Genomic DNA, 14,329 nt, shown 5'->3' with positions numbered 1-14,329 from the left:
TTTTTAGAAATATGTATTTATTTGTTGACTACTGCCAAAGTTACCCATTCTTTAGGATTATCACATTTACCATGACACATTTTTAAAGGTAAAAGTTAGGCAATTAGGAACTGCATAATTAAAAAATAAGTGATATTCTATGAAGTATGCAAAAAAAGCCTTATCACCTTCAAGACTGCAGCACATATTAAAGATTATGCTTTTGAACTGCTTTCACCATTGACTTTTCTGTTAGAACTACGCTGTGGGATTCAAAAGGTCTTAAAATTGAAGAAGCAAATAAAAAATACAAGCATGCCTTCTAGAGTTGCCAAGTTATTTTAGCCATAGAATCCATCCCTACAAATAATAATCCATACATAATGTGGCTCTGCCATTAAGACTACTCAGCCTGAGGACAATCTGTCTCCAATTTTTTTTATTTTTATTTTTTTATGAAGGCACTTAGTGCTATGACCTTGCCTCTTGGAACAGCCTTCATTGTGTTCTGTAAGTGTACAGGTGTTGTGTATTCATTTTCATTCAATTCCAGAAAGTCTTTAATTTCTTTCTTTCTCTTTCTCTCTTAAACTTCATTAAGTAGTGAGTTGTTCTGCTTCCATGAATTTGTAAGCTTTCTGTTTGTTTCTACTGTTATTGATATCCAGTTTTAATTGTGGTGGTCAGCTAGGGTGTAGTGACTTTCTTTTATGGTCCAATGTATTTGGTGTTCTGTACACTTCTTGTACCTTGATAGGCATTTTCTTCTTTAGGTTAAGGATATTTTCTGCTATGGTTTTGTTGAAAATGTTTTTTATGTCTTTGACCTGTGTTTCTTCTTTCTTCTCCTTCCTCTATTTCTATTATTCTTAGGTTTGATCTTTTCATAGTGTCCCAGATTTCCAGGATATTCTGGAGCAGAAGTTTTTTTTTTTTTTTTTTTTTTTTTTTTTTTTTTTTTTTTTTTTTGATTTAACATTTTCCTTGACCTATGTATTTATTTCTTCTATTGTGTCTTCAATTCTTGAGATTCTCCCTTCAACCTCTTATATAGTGTTGGTGAGGCTTGCCTCTAAAGTTCCTGTTTGGTAGCCTAAATTTTTCATTTCCAGGTTTCCCTTGGTCTGGGTTTTTATTATTGATTCTATTTCTAATTTCTGGTCTTGAAATTGTTTTATTGATTTCCTTCCACTGTTTGTGTTTTCACAGATTTCTCTAAGGGGTTTATTCATTTCCTCTTTAAGGACCCCAATCATATTCATAAAGACTATCTTAAGGTTTTGTTTGTGTGTGTGTGTGTGTGTTTCAGCTATGCTGCAATACTCAGGGCCTACTGTGGTAGGATCATTGGGTTTTTGTGGAGCCATATTGATCTGGATGCTACTGATTGTGTTTTTACACTGTCATCTTGGCAGTGGCCCTGGCATCCGAGTTTTGGAAGATTGTAATTCTAGGTGCTGATATCTGGATTTATCTTTGTTGGGTTTTGCTCCTTGGTTTCTGGTTCTATTTCTGGTTCTTAAGAGAGTATGGTGGCTGTGTGTTGTCTGGCCCAAAATTCTTCTGGGATCCTGAAAGGGGTAGCCATTGAGTATTCTGGGTACAATATGTATCTAGGTATTGAAAGCTTAGTAATGAGGATGGGCTAGGAGTGAGGGTGGGCCTGAGGGGGTTCACAGGAGGAAGGAAAGCAGAATGTCCCATCAGGATTTGCTTCATTTTCTGGGAATGGAGGCAGAAAATAAAGAGAAGCCAGTGCAGGGATTCTACTGCTGGGAGATTGGACATGGAAGAACGGAGCAAGAGATGAAGATGTGCAGTTGCTGGAGTAGCCTTTGGGCTCCCAAGAAAAACCTGCTGTGGTTTTAGGCTGGGATAAAGGAAGGAGTTGGGGGGAGGGGATTTAGGAAGTGAACATCTGTATGAGGGACTTAAGATAGGGGAGGGAGAAAGGAATGGCAACTGCAACTGGTTTGTTCTGCTACAGAGCTTGGGATGGGACTTGGGATCTGGCCTGAAGAAGAGGAAAATAGGTGAAGTCCTGCTTAGCCTACCTGCTTCCCTGGCTGGAGTGGCTTGTGGGTTCCCAGTCAATGAGATGCAGTGCCTTCCTGTCAAAGTTGGCAAGTGAACTAGCAAGCTGTGTCTGATACTGTTGTATAGTAAAGTAGTTCCTGACTGTTAAGTAGCATACCTCCTTGTAACAAGTGTTGTTTGCCAAATGCTTGAGCAAATTCTAAGTCTCAGCCGGAGGAAAAAAATATTCTGAGTACTTGAGGATACCTTACAGATTCCTGTCTCTAACCCATTTCTCTCTCCCACAACTGCCTCCCAATAATACAATCCAGAGGTTAAATTCCAAGTTCGCATAATGACAGAATCATCATATGTGTCATTGTGGGGTTAAGGATGTGGCTCAGTTAGTACAGTGCATGCCTAGCATTGGAATCTCCAAGCAAGAAAAATAAAAATAAAAAAAAAAAAAAAAAAAAAAAAAAAAAAAAAAAAAAAAAAAAAAAAAACAAGAAAAAAAAGAAAAAAAAACCTGTCAGTATGGGTTTCTCTCATTTTCATATATCCTTAGTTTTGAGGCTGCTTCCAAACAGACTGTGTAGGCAAGAATAAACTTAAATTCTTGATTCTCCTGTTTCGACCTCCCAAGTTGGAGGATTAAAGGTATTCATCCACTCACTTGGACACAAATCTGTCAAGATGGTCTTCCCTGTCCCACTTGGCTCTGTTAACTATGCACTCCAAATCAATTGACACAGTGAGATAAGACTGGTTTCCCACACAGGGATCTATCCATAGAGAAGAAAAATATTGCTTAGCTTTAACCAAGAAAGCTCTTGTCCTTTCTAATCATCCTTAGACTGTAAACCACCCCAGGGAATTTAACAATCCTGGAATAGTGTCTATACACAGAGTTAGTCTCAGTTTAGTCAGTCTAATTTTCTGTTTGTTTGTTGTTTTGCTTATTTATTTATTTATTTATTGAGAGACAGGGTTTCTTTGTGTAGCCCTAGCTGTCCTGGAACTCACTGTCTAAACCACAGTGGCCTTGATCTCAGAGATCTTGCTGGCTTTGCTGGGACTATAGGCATGTGCCACCACATCCAGCAACTTTAGAGAATTCTTAACAGAAAATAGTTTCGCTTCTTCATTCCTCTTTTGGATACGATTAACACATATGCCCTTTTGACACATATGTCCTTTTGTTGTTTTGTGTGCTTCAGTCTCTTGAGTGCTGAGATAAGTGGTATGAGCCACTATGCCAGGATAATATATATTTTCTGAGGAGGGATGAATCAGTATAAACAACTGCCATCTGCTAGCAAGAGAATGGTGTCTTGGGAGGCTAGAGGGATGGCTTGGGGGCCAAGAGCACAGACAGTTCTTGCAGAAGAATCAAACTGAGTTTGCAGAACCTATATTGGGCAGCTATAAACACTTGAAGTTGCAGTACCAGGAGCATCCAGTGACTAGCCTCTGTGGGCATATGCACACATGAGCCCATACCCATACACATATACATAATTAAAAATAATCTTTAAAAAAGTAGAAATGAGACAGGGGCAGTCAGTCAGTTGTATAACTCAAGGGATTGAGCACAGATTTCAGATGAGAATATGTCCTCGCCACTATCTTATTTTGACCTCCTGAGACATGAACAGAGGACCAAGTCATCCCAGGCTAGACAGCAGATCCATAGAGCTGTGAGCTCATAAATAGGTGCCGTACTACGATGCTAAACTTCTTATAATCTGTTACCATTCAATAGAAAATGAATACAGGCACTTACTTCAGTGAACTGCTTCTTGGTGCCTGAGGGAAGAAAAGAAATGGAGTTAGAGATGGATTCTCTAAGCAGCACTATCATTTTATATTGGATGAAACAGAAAACAGATCTGGAGAACAGATCATGAATTCTGTTCTCAGTCACAAAATTATTTTATTAGTCTTGAGTGGTAGTCTCAAGCAAGCCTAGGATAGCCATGGATGAGAACTCAACCCAAAATAAAAATATCCTCAGATGGTATTTGATTTTTTCCATAATGGAGGAATAAAATTTATCCTCTTTCTTGAAGGGGGCAACCTTTTCCTGAGTCAAAGGCTGTTAGAGTCACAAGATATTTATTTTGCAAATATTCATTTTGTTAATTTCTATCCCTGTCCATACCAAACAGTGATATGAACTTCTTCACATATTTAGTTAAATGAACACAAATTGCTTATGGTGTCAGTTTTTCTTTCTCCTCTCAGACTAGATCCCCCATGAGCAGAGGTCTCTCCTGTAAAGTCTGACAGACTCCTGCATTCCAATCCTGCCTTTTGTTATTTTATCATTTGTTTTGAAAAGGTTCCTATTTGATGACTAGTGGATAACTTTAATTTCATTGAATTGGTGAAGCTTCCCTTGAGAGACAGAATCGGGAACATGTAGCATGTTGGTAGAGGAAAGAAGATTTAATGAAGAATTGGCACATGTGATCATGGAAGCTACATTCTAAGATGGCTGCATCCAAGTTGGAGATCCTGGGATGCTGGTGGTGTGCCTTTGTGCATATGTGAAGACCTCAGAATGAGGGAAATCAGTGATATATTTCTACACCAAAGACCAACTGTCTGAGAACTCAATAGTACTACTTAAGGTATCCCTGGGTATAAGGCCAATGAGTCTATGGTTCTGGCATCTAAAAAAGTTGGGGAAAACTCTACATTGACTCTCAGAGAAGATTCCAATTTGCCTTTGTCCTTTCTGTCACTGCTCTCTGATTGTCAGTTGAGTGTCTACAGTAAAGATGGATCTTATTTACCTTCTAAGACCCCTACAGTAATCTCATTTAGACACAGTCCAACAGACGTATTAGAAATGAAGTTCTACTATGTTTTAGGGCATTTATAAAACTGTAGCCATCAATTTCAACATAAACAAACACACAACAAACATTCATACACACACACACACACACACACACACACACACACATTCTGGTGAATGAACACAGAGCAGCAAAGATACTAAATGTGGTGGTTTGAATATGTTTGAATAGGCCCAGGGAATGACACTATAAGAAGGTGTGGTCTTATTGGAGAAGGTGTGGCCTTGTTGGAGGAAGTGTGTCACTGTGGGCATGGGCTTTAAGACCCTCATCCTGATCATCTGAAGACAGCCTTTTCCTGGCTAGATGTAGAACTGTTGGCTCCTTCTCCAAAACTGTGTCTGCCTGGACTCTGCCTTGTTTCCTGCCATGATAACAGACTGAACCTCTGAACCTGTAAGCCAGCCCCAATTAGATGTCCCTATTAAGAATTGCCTTGGGGGGGCTGGAGAGATGGCTCAGTGGTTAAGAGCACCAACTGCTCTTCCGAAGGTCCTGAGTTCAAATCCCAGCAACCACATGGTGGCTCACAACCATCCATAATGAGATCTGACTCCCTCTTCTGGAGAGTTTGAAGACAGCTACAGTGTAATTACATATAGTAAATAAATAAATCGTTTAAAAAAAAAAAAAAAAAAAGAATTGCCTTGGTCATGGTATGTCTTTACAGTAATGGAAACACCAAGACACTAAATAACTATTTTTCCAAGCTTATAGTAAATATATTTAAGCATTTAATATGTAAATTTCTTGATTTAAACCTCCCTAAGCAGGTACATTTTTCTTTTCCTTTTTGAGATAAGGTCTAGCACTGGATTCCAAACTGGTTTCCCACACCAGAATCCTCCAGCCTCAGTTTCCTGAGTATCTGAGACCAAAGATATTTACTATCATGACTTTTCTTTTCTTAAATACAGGGTCTCACTATGTAGGAGCTCACATTTGACTGGTTATAAAAACTGGCCTTGGACTTGTGACACACTGCTTCTGCCTCCTGCATGCCAGGGTCGTAGGCATACACTATCCTGCCCACTGCTGTCATAACATTCCTATTATTATTATTAGTTTTTGTTTTTGAAACAGCATCTTATATAGCCCACTTGTTTTGTGACCTGCTTCAAGGTTCATAATGAGCAGATAGATACCTGCTAGGTTGTTGACTGGAACCCTATAAGAGGCCCAAGTATGGCATACTGGATTCCTCTTCTCTTGTTAAAGATTTACTTTGGTTTATGTAGATGTACGCATGTTTGTGTGTCTGTCATATGTGTTTTGGTGCCCAATCCCTTGGTGCTGAAGTTACAGTGGGTGGGTAACCACCCCTTGGTGGGTGGGATATTAGTTCAGGTCCTCTGAAAGATCATCATGTGCTCTTAACAACTGAGCCATCTCTTCGGCCCTATCACTTTCTTTGTAAGGTTTATTTTTATTTGTGTTATTATTATTTTAAACATTATTCGTTTTTATTTTATGGGGCTTTGGTGTTTTACCTGCGTGCATGTATGTGTCAGGGTGTTAGATTCCCTGAAACTGGAGTTGTAGACAGTTATGAGCTGCCATGTAGGTGCTGGAAATTGCACCTGGCTCTTCTGGAAGGGCAGCCAGCGCTCTTGACTGCTGAGCTATTTCTCCAGACCCTAATTTTTTTTATTATTATTTTTACTGGTGTGTTTGAGCAGACCAGAAAGGTCAAAACCTTCCAGTAGCTGCAGTTTCATGTGGTGGTATGCAACCTGACGGAGGTGTTAGGATACGAACTGTATCTTCTTGAAGAGCTGTACCTCATCTAAACTGCGGAGCCAACCTCTCTTAGGAACCTCTGAATTTTTAACTTGACATTAGTGACCCCATGACCTTTGTTATTTCTACTAATGAAGACTGAAACATCCCTCTCTCTAACAACAGAGGTAACACATGCAGGATTGTGGATGTGCATGCACACGCCATTAGGTAAGTTTTGTATATTTTTTTCCTATTAATATACTTGAGTAACTTTTTCCGTTTACACCTAGAGTTTGATCCTGATAAAATGATATTTTCCCAACCACAGAGGTGTTTTTACTCAATGCAACATGTTTTCCCATAAAACAAACAAGACTCCTCACACTCTGCCAAATCACGTACTAAAAATAAGTGTTTCGATGTGTTAGGACAGAAAATTCAATAGCTTATTCAACTCAATCTAGATGCTTAAAAATGTTAATGGGCACACACACACACACACACACACACACACACACACACCAGAGCCAAAGACAGTTCTAGCAACCACCAAATACGTAGTAAGTATTGAGGTAGTGCTTTCCAGGAATGACCTAGGCTTGACAGGTAGTTTGGGGGAAATGAGGAGACACTGGGGTCAATGTGGCAAAGGCAGAATGTAGTTTGCAGGAAAAAAAAAAAAGCAAAGCAAAGCAAAGCAAACCTCTTTCCTACCTTCGCATTCTAACATTTGGCAGGCTGAGGTAGGAAGCTCACTAAACTTGAGGCTAACTGGGCTACAAAACTATGAGCTACTGCATAGTGACTTCACAGCAAAGGTAGGCTACCTAGCGAAGCCTTGTGCTTTTCCCCACACCCCAAATCCTTCCCTAGACAGGATGGGTGGGGTTGCTGGTTACTGTGCAAACAGGTCCCCTCAGCACCGCATTGCATATTTCCCTGATCTAGGTACCCTGTTTACCTGATTTGACACACATGGAAACTAATCCCAGTGTTCTAGTGGGGATTCCCCATTTAAACCCACATGATTTCTTAGTTAAATGCCCACCCCTCATTTTGCATGTCACCTGTCAGTTGGTTTCACATTCCAGTGGGGGCAGTCCCCTCACAAATGCACTGTGGTTCACTGAACCTTGCTTGAATTTCACCTGAATTTCACTTGAACTCAGAAATCTGCCTGCCTCTGCAAAATTTTTTTTTAATTTTTTTATTTAATTTGGTTTTTAATAACTTATTGGTTACTTCTCCCATGCAATAGGCTTTTTCAGCTGGTTCATGCCCAAGCACACTTGGGCAGCATTATGGCATTTCTCAAGTGTCTGTCACCAGACTGGGACACGAGGGGTGATCTCATAGGATATCTCAGTCGTGGTGCCATCACGGGCACCATTGGGTGTACTCAGTAGGGCCTTCTCCACTACCACTTCACGGGCTGCCTAGAGGGGCTCCTGCAAGTACCGCCACTCCACATCTTCCTCCAGAGCAGACAATCACATCTCAGCCTGGACCAGACGGTTGGTGTTCTGCCCCTGAGGTGCTGCTCCTTCCCTGCCCCGACCCCTCCAAGGGATATCCTCCTGAGCATCAGGCAGATGCTCATAGTAGGTCAAATCTTCTGGGCTAGGGCATGTCCAGTCCTGAATCTGCAGATCAGAGAGGACAACCTGCTATTCTAGCTCCTCTACCCACTGAAACGCAGCCAGGTGTGTCTCTTAAGTCTTCTCGTTATGGGAATCAGCTCATAATTTCTTCTTCCAAGGCAGGCAGATGACTAGGCTCAAAGATGGAATCAGTTGAGGGCTATAAACAAACTTCCTGCAAAAAGTCCTTGTGCATGCTAAGATGTTTGGAAAGTGCCTTCTCCCAGATGCCTTGGGTATGCCATGCCTTGAGTAGGACATGCAGAGTCTCAGGATCTCGGATCCACCACCAGCCTGAGCACATCTCAGGGGGAAATAGTTTGGGCCATCAGCTGGGTTAAATAATGCTGCTCCACCTGCTTGAAGAACTTGCTAGGAGGTTTCCCTCTTCGCTTTGGTTGTCCCAGCCCTGTAGGACTCTGTGTCATTTCTTCAGAGTCCCCTGATGGCCTCTTAGGGCTCTGTCTTAGTCAGGGTTTCTACCCCTGAACAAAACACCATGACCAAGAAGCAAGTTGGGGAGGAAAGGGTTTATTCAGCTTATACTTCCACGTTGCTGTTCATCACCAAAGGAAGTCAGGACTGGAACTCAAGCAGGTCAGGAAGCAGGAGCTGATGCAGAGGCCATGGAGGGATGTTACTTACTGGCTTGCTCCCCCTGGCTTGATCAGCCTATTCTCTTATAGAACTCAGGACTACCAGCCCAGAGATGGTACCACCCACAATGGGTGAGAAAATGCCTCATAGTTGGAACTCATGGAGGCATTTCTCCAACTGAAGCTCCTTCCTCTGTGATAACTCGAGCCTGTGTCAAGTTGACACACAAAACCAGTACAGGCTCCATCCAGGCAAGTGGGTAGAAGAGAGCTGCACTGGAGAACAAAGATTGGCAGCTGGAGGGAGGGAGTAGGTTGGTCCTCAGAAACTGTGAGGGTGGTGATGGTGTAGGAGCAGTATCACATGGTATCTGGGCTGAGAAGTTAAACCAGGGAGCTTGAGGATCAGGGCAGAATTGTGTGCCTCATCAGGCTCTGCCTCTTCCTAGGACTGAGATGGAGCAGAGTCTAATTTTCCTGTGATGCTATAGGGCATGAAAACTGAGCTGCTCAACAGGGAGTTGTGGCTCTGAGTTTGGCTCAGCCAAGACAGGAATGCAGACTGGCTGAGGTCATGCTGTCTTTGATCCAGAGAGAAAGGGGAACCTTCTGGCTCCAGGAACTCACTACTTGACAAAAGATGAATAGGGGCCTGAGACTGAGTCTGGGGCTGAGGTCCTGGGTGAGCTTGAGTCTGGGCTTGTTCTGAATCATATTCCCTAATGGTGGATTTAAGGTACTGAGGCTGCAGAGACCCAGGCTTAGGTTTTCAAGGTCAGCCTCAGGGCCAGGCAGGAGAAGTAGAGGTGATGGAGCCAGTTAACTCCCTCTTTACAGAGACTCGGGTAGAGCTGGGTGTTGAAGTGACTTCTTCCATCAAGAACTTTCTTGCTTTGCTCCATCTTCAGTAACTGTGCTCTCCTCTGATCCTTCCACAAAGATACCAGGGAGACATGGTAATACCTAGTAATAGTGTCTATGCTAGTCTTGACCCGAAGACACTGCCCGGAGCATCTGGGATGCATGAAGCAGCTTTTTGGTAAACAAGAGCTGACGCTTACTGAGTTATTCTATCTGGCACTGGAATGACAGACGTTGCAACATCAGCCTCTCCATCTCTTTGACCCCTGTAGCCATGGACAGCTGCTGTATCTTCTTCCTCTTCTATGCCACTAGTTTCTTCCATGATCTATAAACTGTGCCTCTGTCCCAGGCAGTCTTCTGCCTCTTCCATCGTAACCTCAGACTGCCCAGTTCTCTTGGGCAGAGCAGTTTTCAGTCTTCAGAGTCGGCCTTCAACAATCCATTTGTTTTTCCTGTAGTTAGATATATTCTCCAGAGTATTGTCAATCTCATTGATGATAATGGCAGAACTGTTGAGCTCATGTGCAAGGCAGGCTAGAGTAGCAGTCTTCTGTTGAGATGGCTGGGCCTGAAAAGGCTGGGTACGCAGACTGTCCCAGAAGGATGTCTCTGCTCCATACGCCAAGAGGAAGCAACACAGTATCTTAGACACTCCATCTCTGGTCAGAGTCACTGCCCCTGTTCAGTCCAAAGCTGTTATCCCCTAAGACAGGTGGGGAGGTGGGGCTGGAAAAGACGGAGGGAGACTAATGTTTGGCTGTCATCAGCCAGGAGACTGAAGGCATTAGCCTGACTGAGAGAAGAGCAATGGAGGGCAGAGATCACAAGGTTATCCTCCAGAGACAGCTTGTCTCTTGCACACATCAGCTCTGTGTCATCTATGCTATAAAGTCTTCCACTCACTGGCTCTACTGCCAGAGAGTCAAAGAGCTTGAGGGAGTCTTCACTGAGGATTGGAGTGTCTTCCAGGTGATCAGGAAGATGTGAAGGATCATCTAGACAGCTCACTGTGGGATCAGGGACCAGGATGGAGACTTCTTGGTGTAAAGACTCCACAGAGGATACAGAACCATTGTAATCACACACCTTGATTTCTGGCTGCTCTTCCTCCAACTCCAGGTTGCCTACCAAGCCCATCCCATTTCCTATCAGCTCCTTTTCTGCCACCTCATCAGGATGGGCGCCATTGCTTACATCCTGGGAAGGGGCAAAAGTCTGTATGTTAGACCCCAATATTGGAGAAGTCTTGGAGGTGAGAAAAACTTGGGATCCATTGGGCATCACCTCAAAGTTCTGGTCAGGAGGAGAATCATACAGTTCCTGTGAATTAAAGTTAAGCCCCGTGGGACTCTGGGTACCATTGGTCCAGAACTCTTGGCTCCCAGCTCAAAGATTAGTGTTATGACTTGGGGATGAAGGTTGCTGGCTGCCCCCAAGGATACTGTTGAACAGGTGTTGTCCTCCAGGGAACTGAGAAAGAAGGGGTGGGTCCTTGAGGATGTTGTCAGGATTGGCAGATGGGTACTGTGAGTAGTTCCAAAGACAGTCTTAGGCCACGTTAGGGTGATGGAGATGTGAGGTACTGGAGGAGTGGGAAGCAGAGTTCAAAATCCCTGAAGTAGTAGTGTGAGATGCAGTAGATAAGCCATTAACATTCTCATCCCCATTCAAACTTTGTCCTTGCCCTTGCTGGGGGAAGCTCACCGGAGGCCCATTAATGTAGAGGCCCTCCCCTGAGGAAGGAGAGGGTATTGGTCCTGAGGCAGCGGTGGAGGAAGAGGGTCAGTAAAGTTAAAATGGTTGTTTGCATCCATTTCCCCAGGAAGACACTCCATTCTCTTTTGGCAGCACCTGACTCCAGTACTCAAGACTAATAAGAGGCTGAGGTGAGGCCATCTGACTCTGCTTACACTCTATTTTAAACAATAGTAGCAGCAACTGTAAAATATAATCTGGACTTTCCATTCTACAAGATGATTTTCAGGGATAATTATCTGTGCTATGGTTTTCAATTACCTTCTTTCTCAACAACTATCTATCTATCCATCTATCTATCTATCTGTAGTGTGTATTCATGTGTGTGTTTGTATGTGTGTGTATGTGTGTGTGCGTGTGTGTGTGTGCCTGCCTTTACTTGCTAAGCCATCTTGGTGACTTCCTAGTTGCCTCTTTGATGCCGAGCTTTTATTTAAAGTTTACATATTTCTTCTGATCATTATACTCATGTGTATATGTACTGACTAGAAATTCAGGTATCCTACAGATATCTCAAAGCCTTCACATCCATATTTGATATCTGTGAATATAAAAATGCACTGTCCTTTCTCTATAACTGAACACATCCACTCAGTTAAGCAAGACTCTTGCCTATGGACTCCAAGCGACTAACCCCTTTGCAATTCTCAAGTTGATCACGTGCTAGCACTTCTAGTCTCCTTTAAATTCCATTAGGAAAGTTCAGTCCTTTCTATTCCCACTTCCATCACCTCAGTTTAGCTTTTAGCTGAGAACTGCAACCAACTGTCAAGCTGGGCGACAGTTTTAATTATTTTGAACCCAGTCGTCACAGTCATTAACCTCTGATCATACCAGTCTGTGAATATGAACTTACTCGGGAATGAAATAAAATGCCTTTATATTTGCAAAGCCCTGCTGATTTGCTCCCCCAGACAATCTTACTTTGTTTTAATAGAGTGTGATGGTTGGGATGCTCATGTGTTAGGAGCTTGGTTCTTAATACGAGAGATAGTTGGATCTTTAAGGGGTGGGACCCCTATGGGATGATCTGTCCATGTATGTGCATGTTGTCCTCAAGGAGAATTGAAGCCATTTTCAAGGGATGTCTTTATCAGATCTTACAGAGAGGGCTGTACTAACTGGACTCTGGCTCTGTACTACTGTCTGGATTTCTGGCTGACTGCACCATCTCTGGCCACCATGTCTAATCCTATTGCAGGTATCAGTTAGCTTCCCATCTGATATCTCAGCAAATGCCTTAGGTAACTCAGACATAACATGATTATGTAGGTTAATCTGTTCTGGTCTGTCATTGGTTGGCCTCACTTTGGGATCTGTGGCAAGGCAGCACACAATGAGGTGGGACGTGGAGAACAAAGCCTCCTCATCTCATGGTTGGCAAGCAGGAATAAGAAGAGACCAAGACCTCACAGTCCTCCGGGTGGGCCCACTGCCCAAACCTAAGATGTCACCTCTACTAGGCTGCACTTCTATTTTTTTTTTTAAAGATTTTTATTTTACTTTAATCTCTTTCATCTGCTCTTGGGCCCTTTTCCTCCTACTTGGCTGCTTCCTTCAGCTTTGGTATGATGGTGTGTGGCTGGTCTTATTGTGGCTTGCGCCTTGGTCAGTGGAGATCCCTGGGAGGCCTGCTTTTCTCTGAAGGGAAATCAAGGACGATTGGATCCTGGGTGAAGGGAGGTTGTAGGGGGGAAGCACTGGAGAGAATGGTGTTAGGGATGGACTGAAAACAAAATGGAAAGAAATAACATTTTATTTTATTTTATTTTATTTTTGGTTTTTCAAGACAGGGTTTCTCTGTATAGCCCTGGCTGTCCTGGAACTCACTCTGTAGACCAGGCTGGCCTCGAACTCAGAAATCCACCTGCCTCTGCCTCCCAAGTGCTGAGATTAAAGGTGTGCGCCACCACTGCCCGACGTTTTACTCTATTTTTTAAATTATGTGTACGTGTGTGTTTGTATGTGCCTATGTATGTATACATGAGTCTGGGTGCCTGCTAGAGGCCAGAAGACGTTGACAAAGTCCCAGGAACTGGAGTTCCACATGATCGTGAGCTACTTGATGTATGTGCTGGGAATCAAACTTTGCTCCTCAGCTATAGCAGCAAGTGTTCTTAACTGCTTTCAAACTTCATTTTTTTTTAAAATGTGTATGTAGGTGTGAGTGCAATGTGTGCACATGTGAGAAGGGCATGTCCCTGTGCATATGCATGTGCAGGCCAGAAGAGGATAGAGACACCCAGTGTCTCCTTTACCATTTCGCACCTTATTCCTCTGAGCCTGGTTCTGCTGTTGAAGCCAGTAGCTGGAGCTAGCTAGACTAACTCTAGGCTGAACCTGGCAAACCCCAGGGGTTTTCTTGTTTCCACCCCACTCTCACAGCCCTAGGTTGACTAGTGTACATTGCCGTGGACACCACTTTCTACCTGAGTATTGCAGGTTTGAATTCGGATTCCCATGTTTGCACACAGACAAACTCTCTTATGCACAGAGCTATCTAGGCCCCCAGCCTCTAGGCCATACTTCTTGAAGATTGTGTGTATGTGTGTGTGTTTGTGTTTGTGTGTGTGTGTGTGAGTGTGTGTATGTGTGAGCTCTCTACATCATAAAGTTGAGGAATAAGCTTTCACATACACGAACCTTTGGGGGTCATTGAAATGGCAAGCTCTAGCACTCAGCACAATGCTATCTGCTGGCACCCACCCAAAGGTTGACTCCTCCAATCTTGGACTTTTCAGTCTCTAAAAGTAGAGTTCAAGAAATTGCATTTTGGCCGGGCGGTGGTGGCACATGCCTTTAATCCCAGCGATTTGTCAACCTCTTCTGGCCTCTAGCAGGCACCCAGACTCATGTATACATACATAGGCACATACAAACACACACGTAC

At 43.1% G+C, this 14,329-nt stretch overlaps 1 pseudogene; it reads right to left on the bottom strand.

The window, feature by feature from the left end:
- Positions 1-7,822: 7,822 nt before the first annotated feature.
- Positions 7,823-11,498, bottom strand: LOC116104788 (annotated as a pseudogene).
- Between the last annotated feature and the right edge of the window lie 2,831 nt (positions 11,499-14,329).

The sequence above is a fragment of the Mastomys coucha genome, unplaced genomic scaffold (assembly GCF_008632895.1).
Source record: "Mastomys coucha isolate ucsf_1 unplaced genomic scaffold, UCSF_Mcou_1 pScaffold22, whole genome shotgun sequence".
Lineage (NCBI taxonomy): Eukaryota > Metazoa > Chordata > Mammalia > Rodentia > Muridae > Mastomys > Mastomys coucha.
This window is presented reverse-complemented; position numbering and strand designations above follow the sequence as displayed.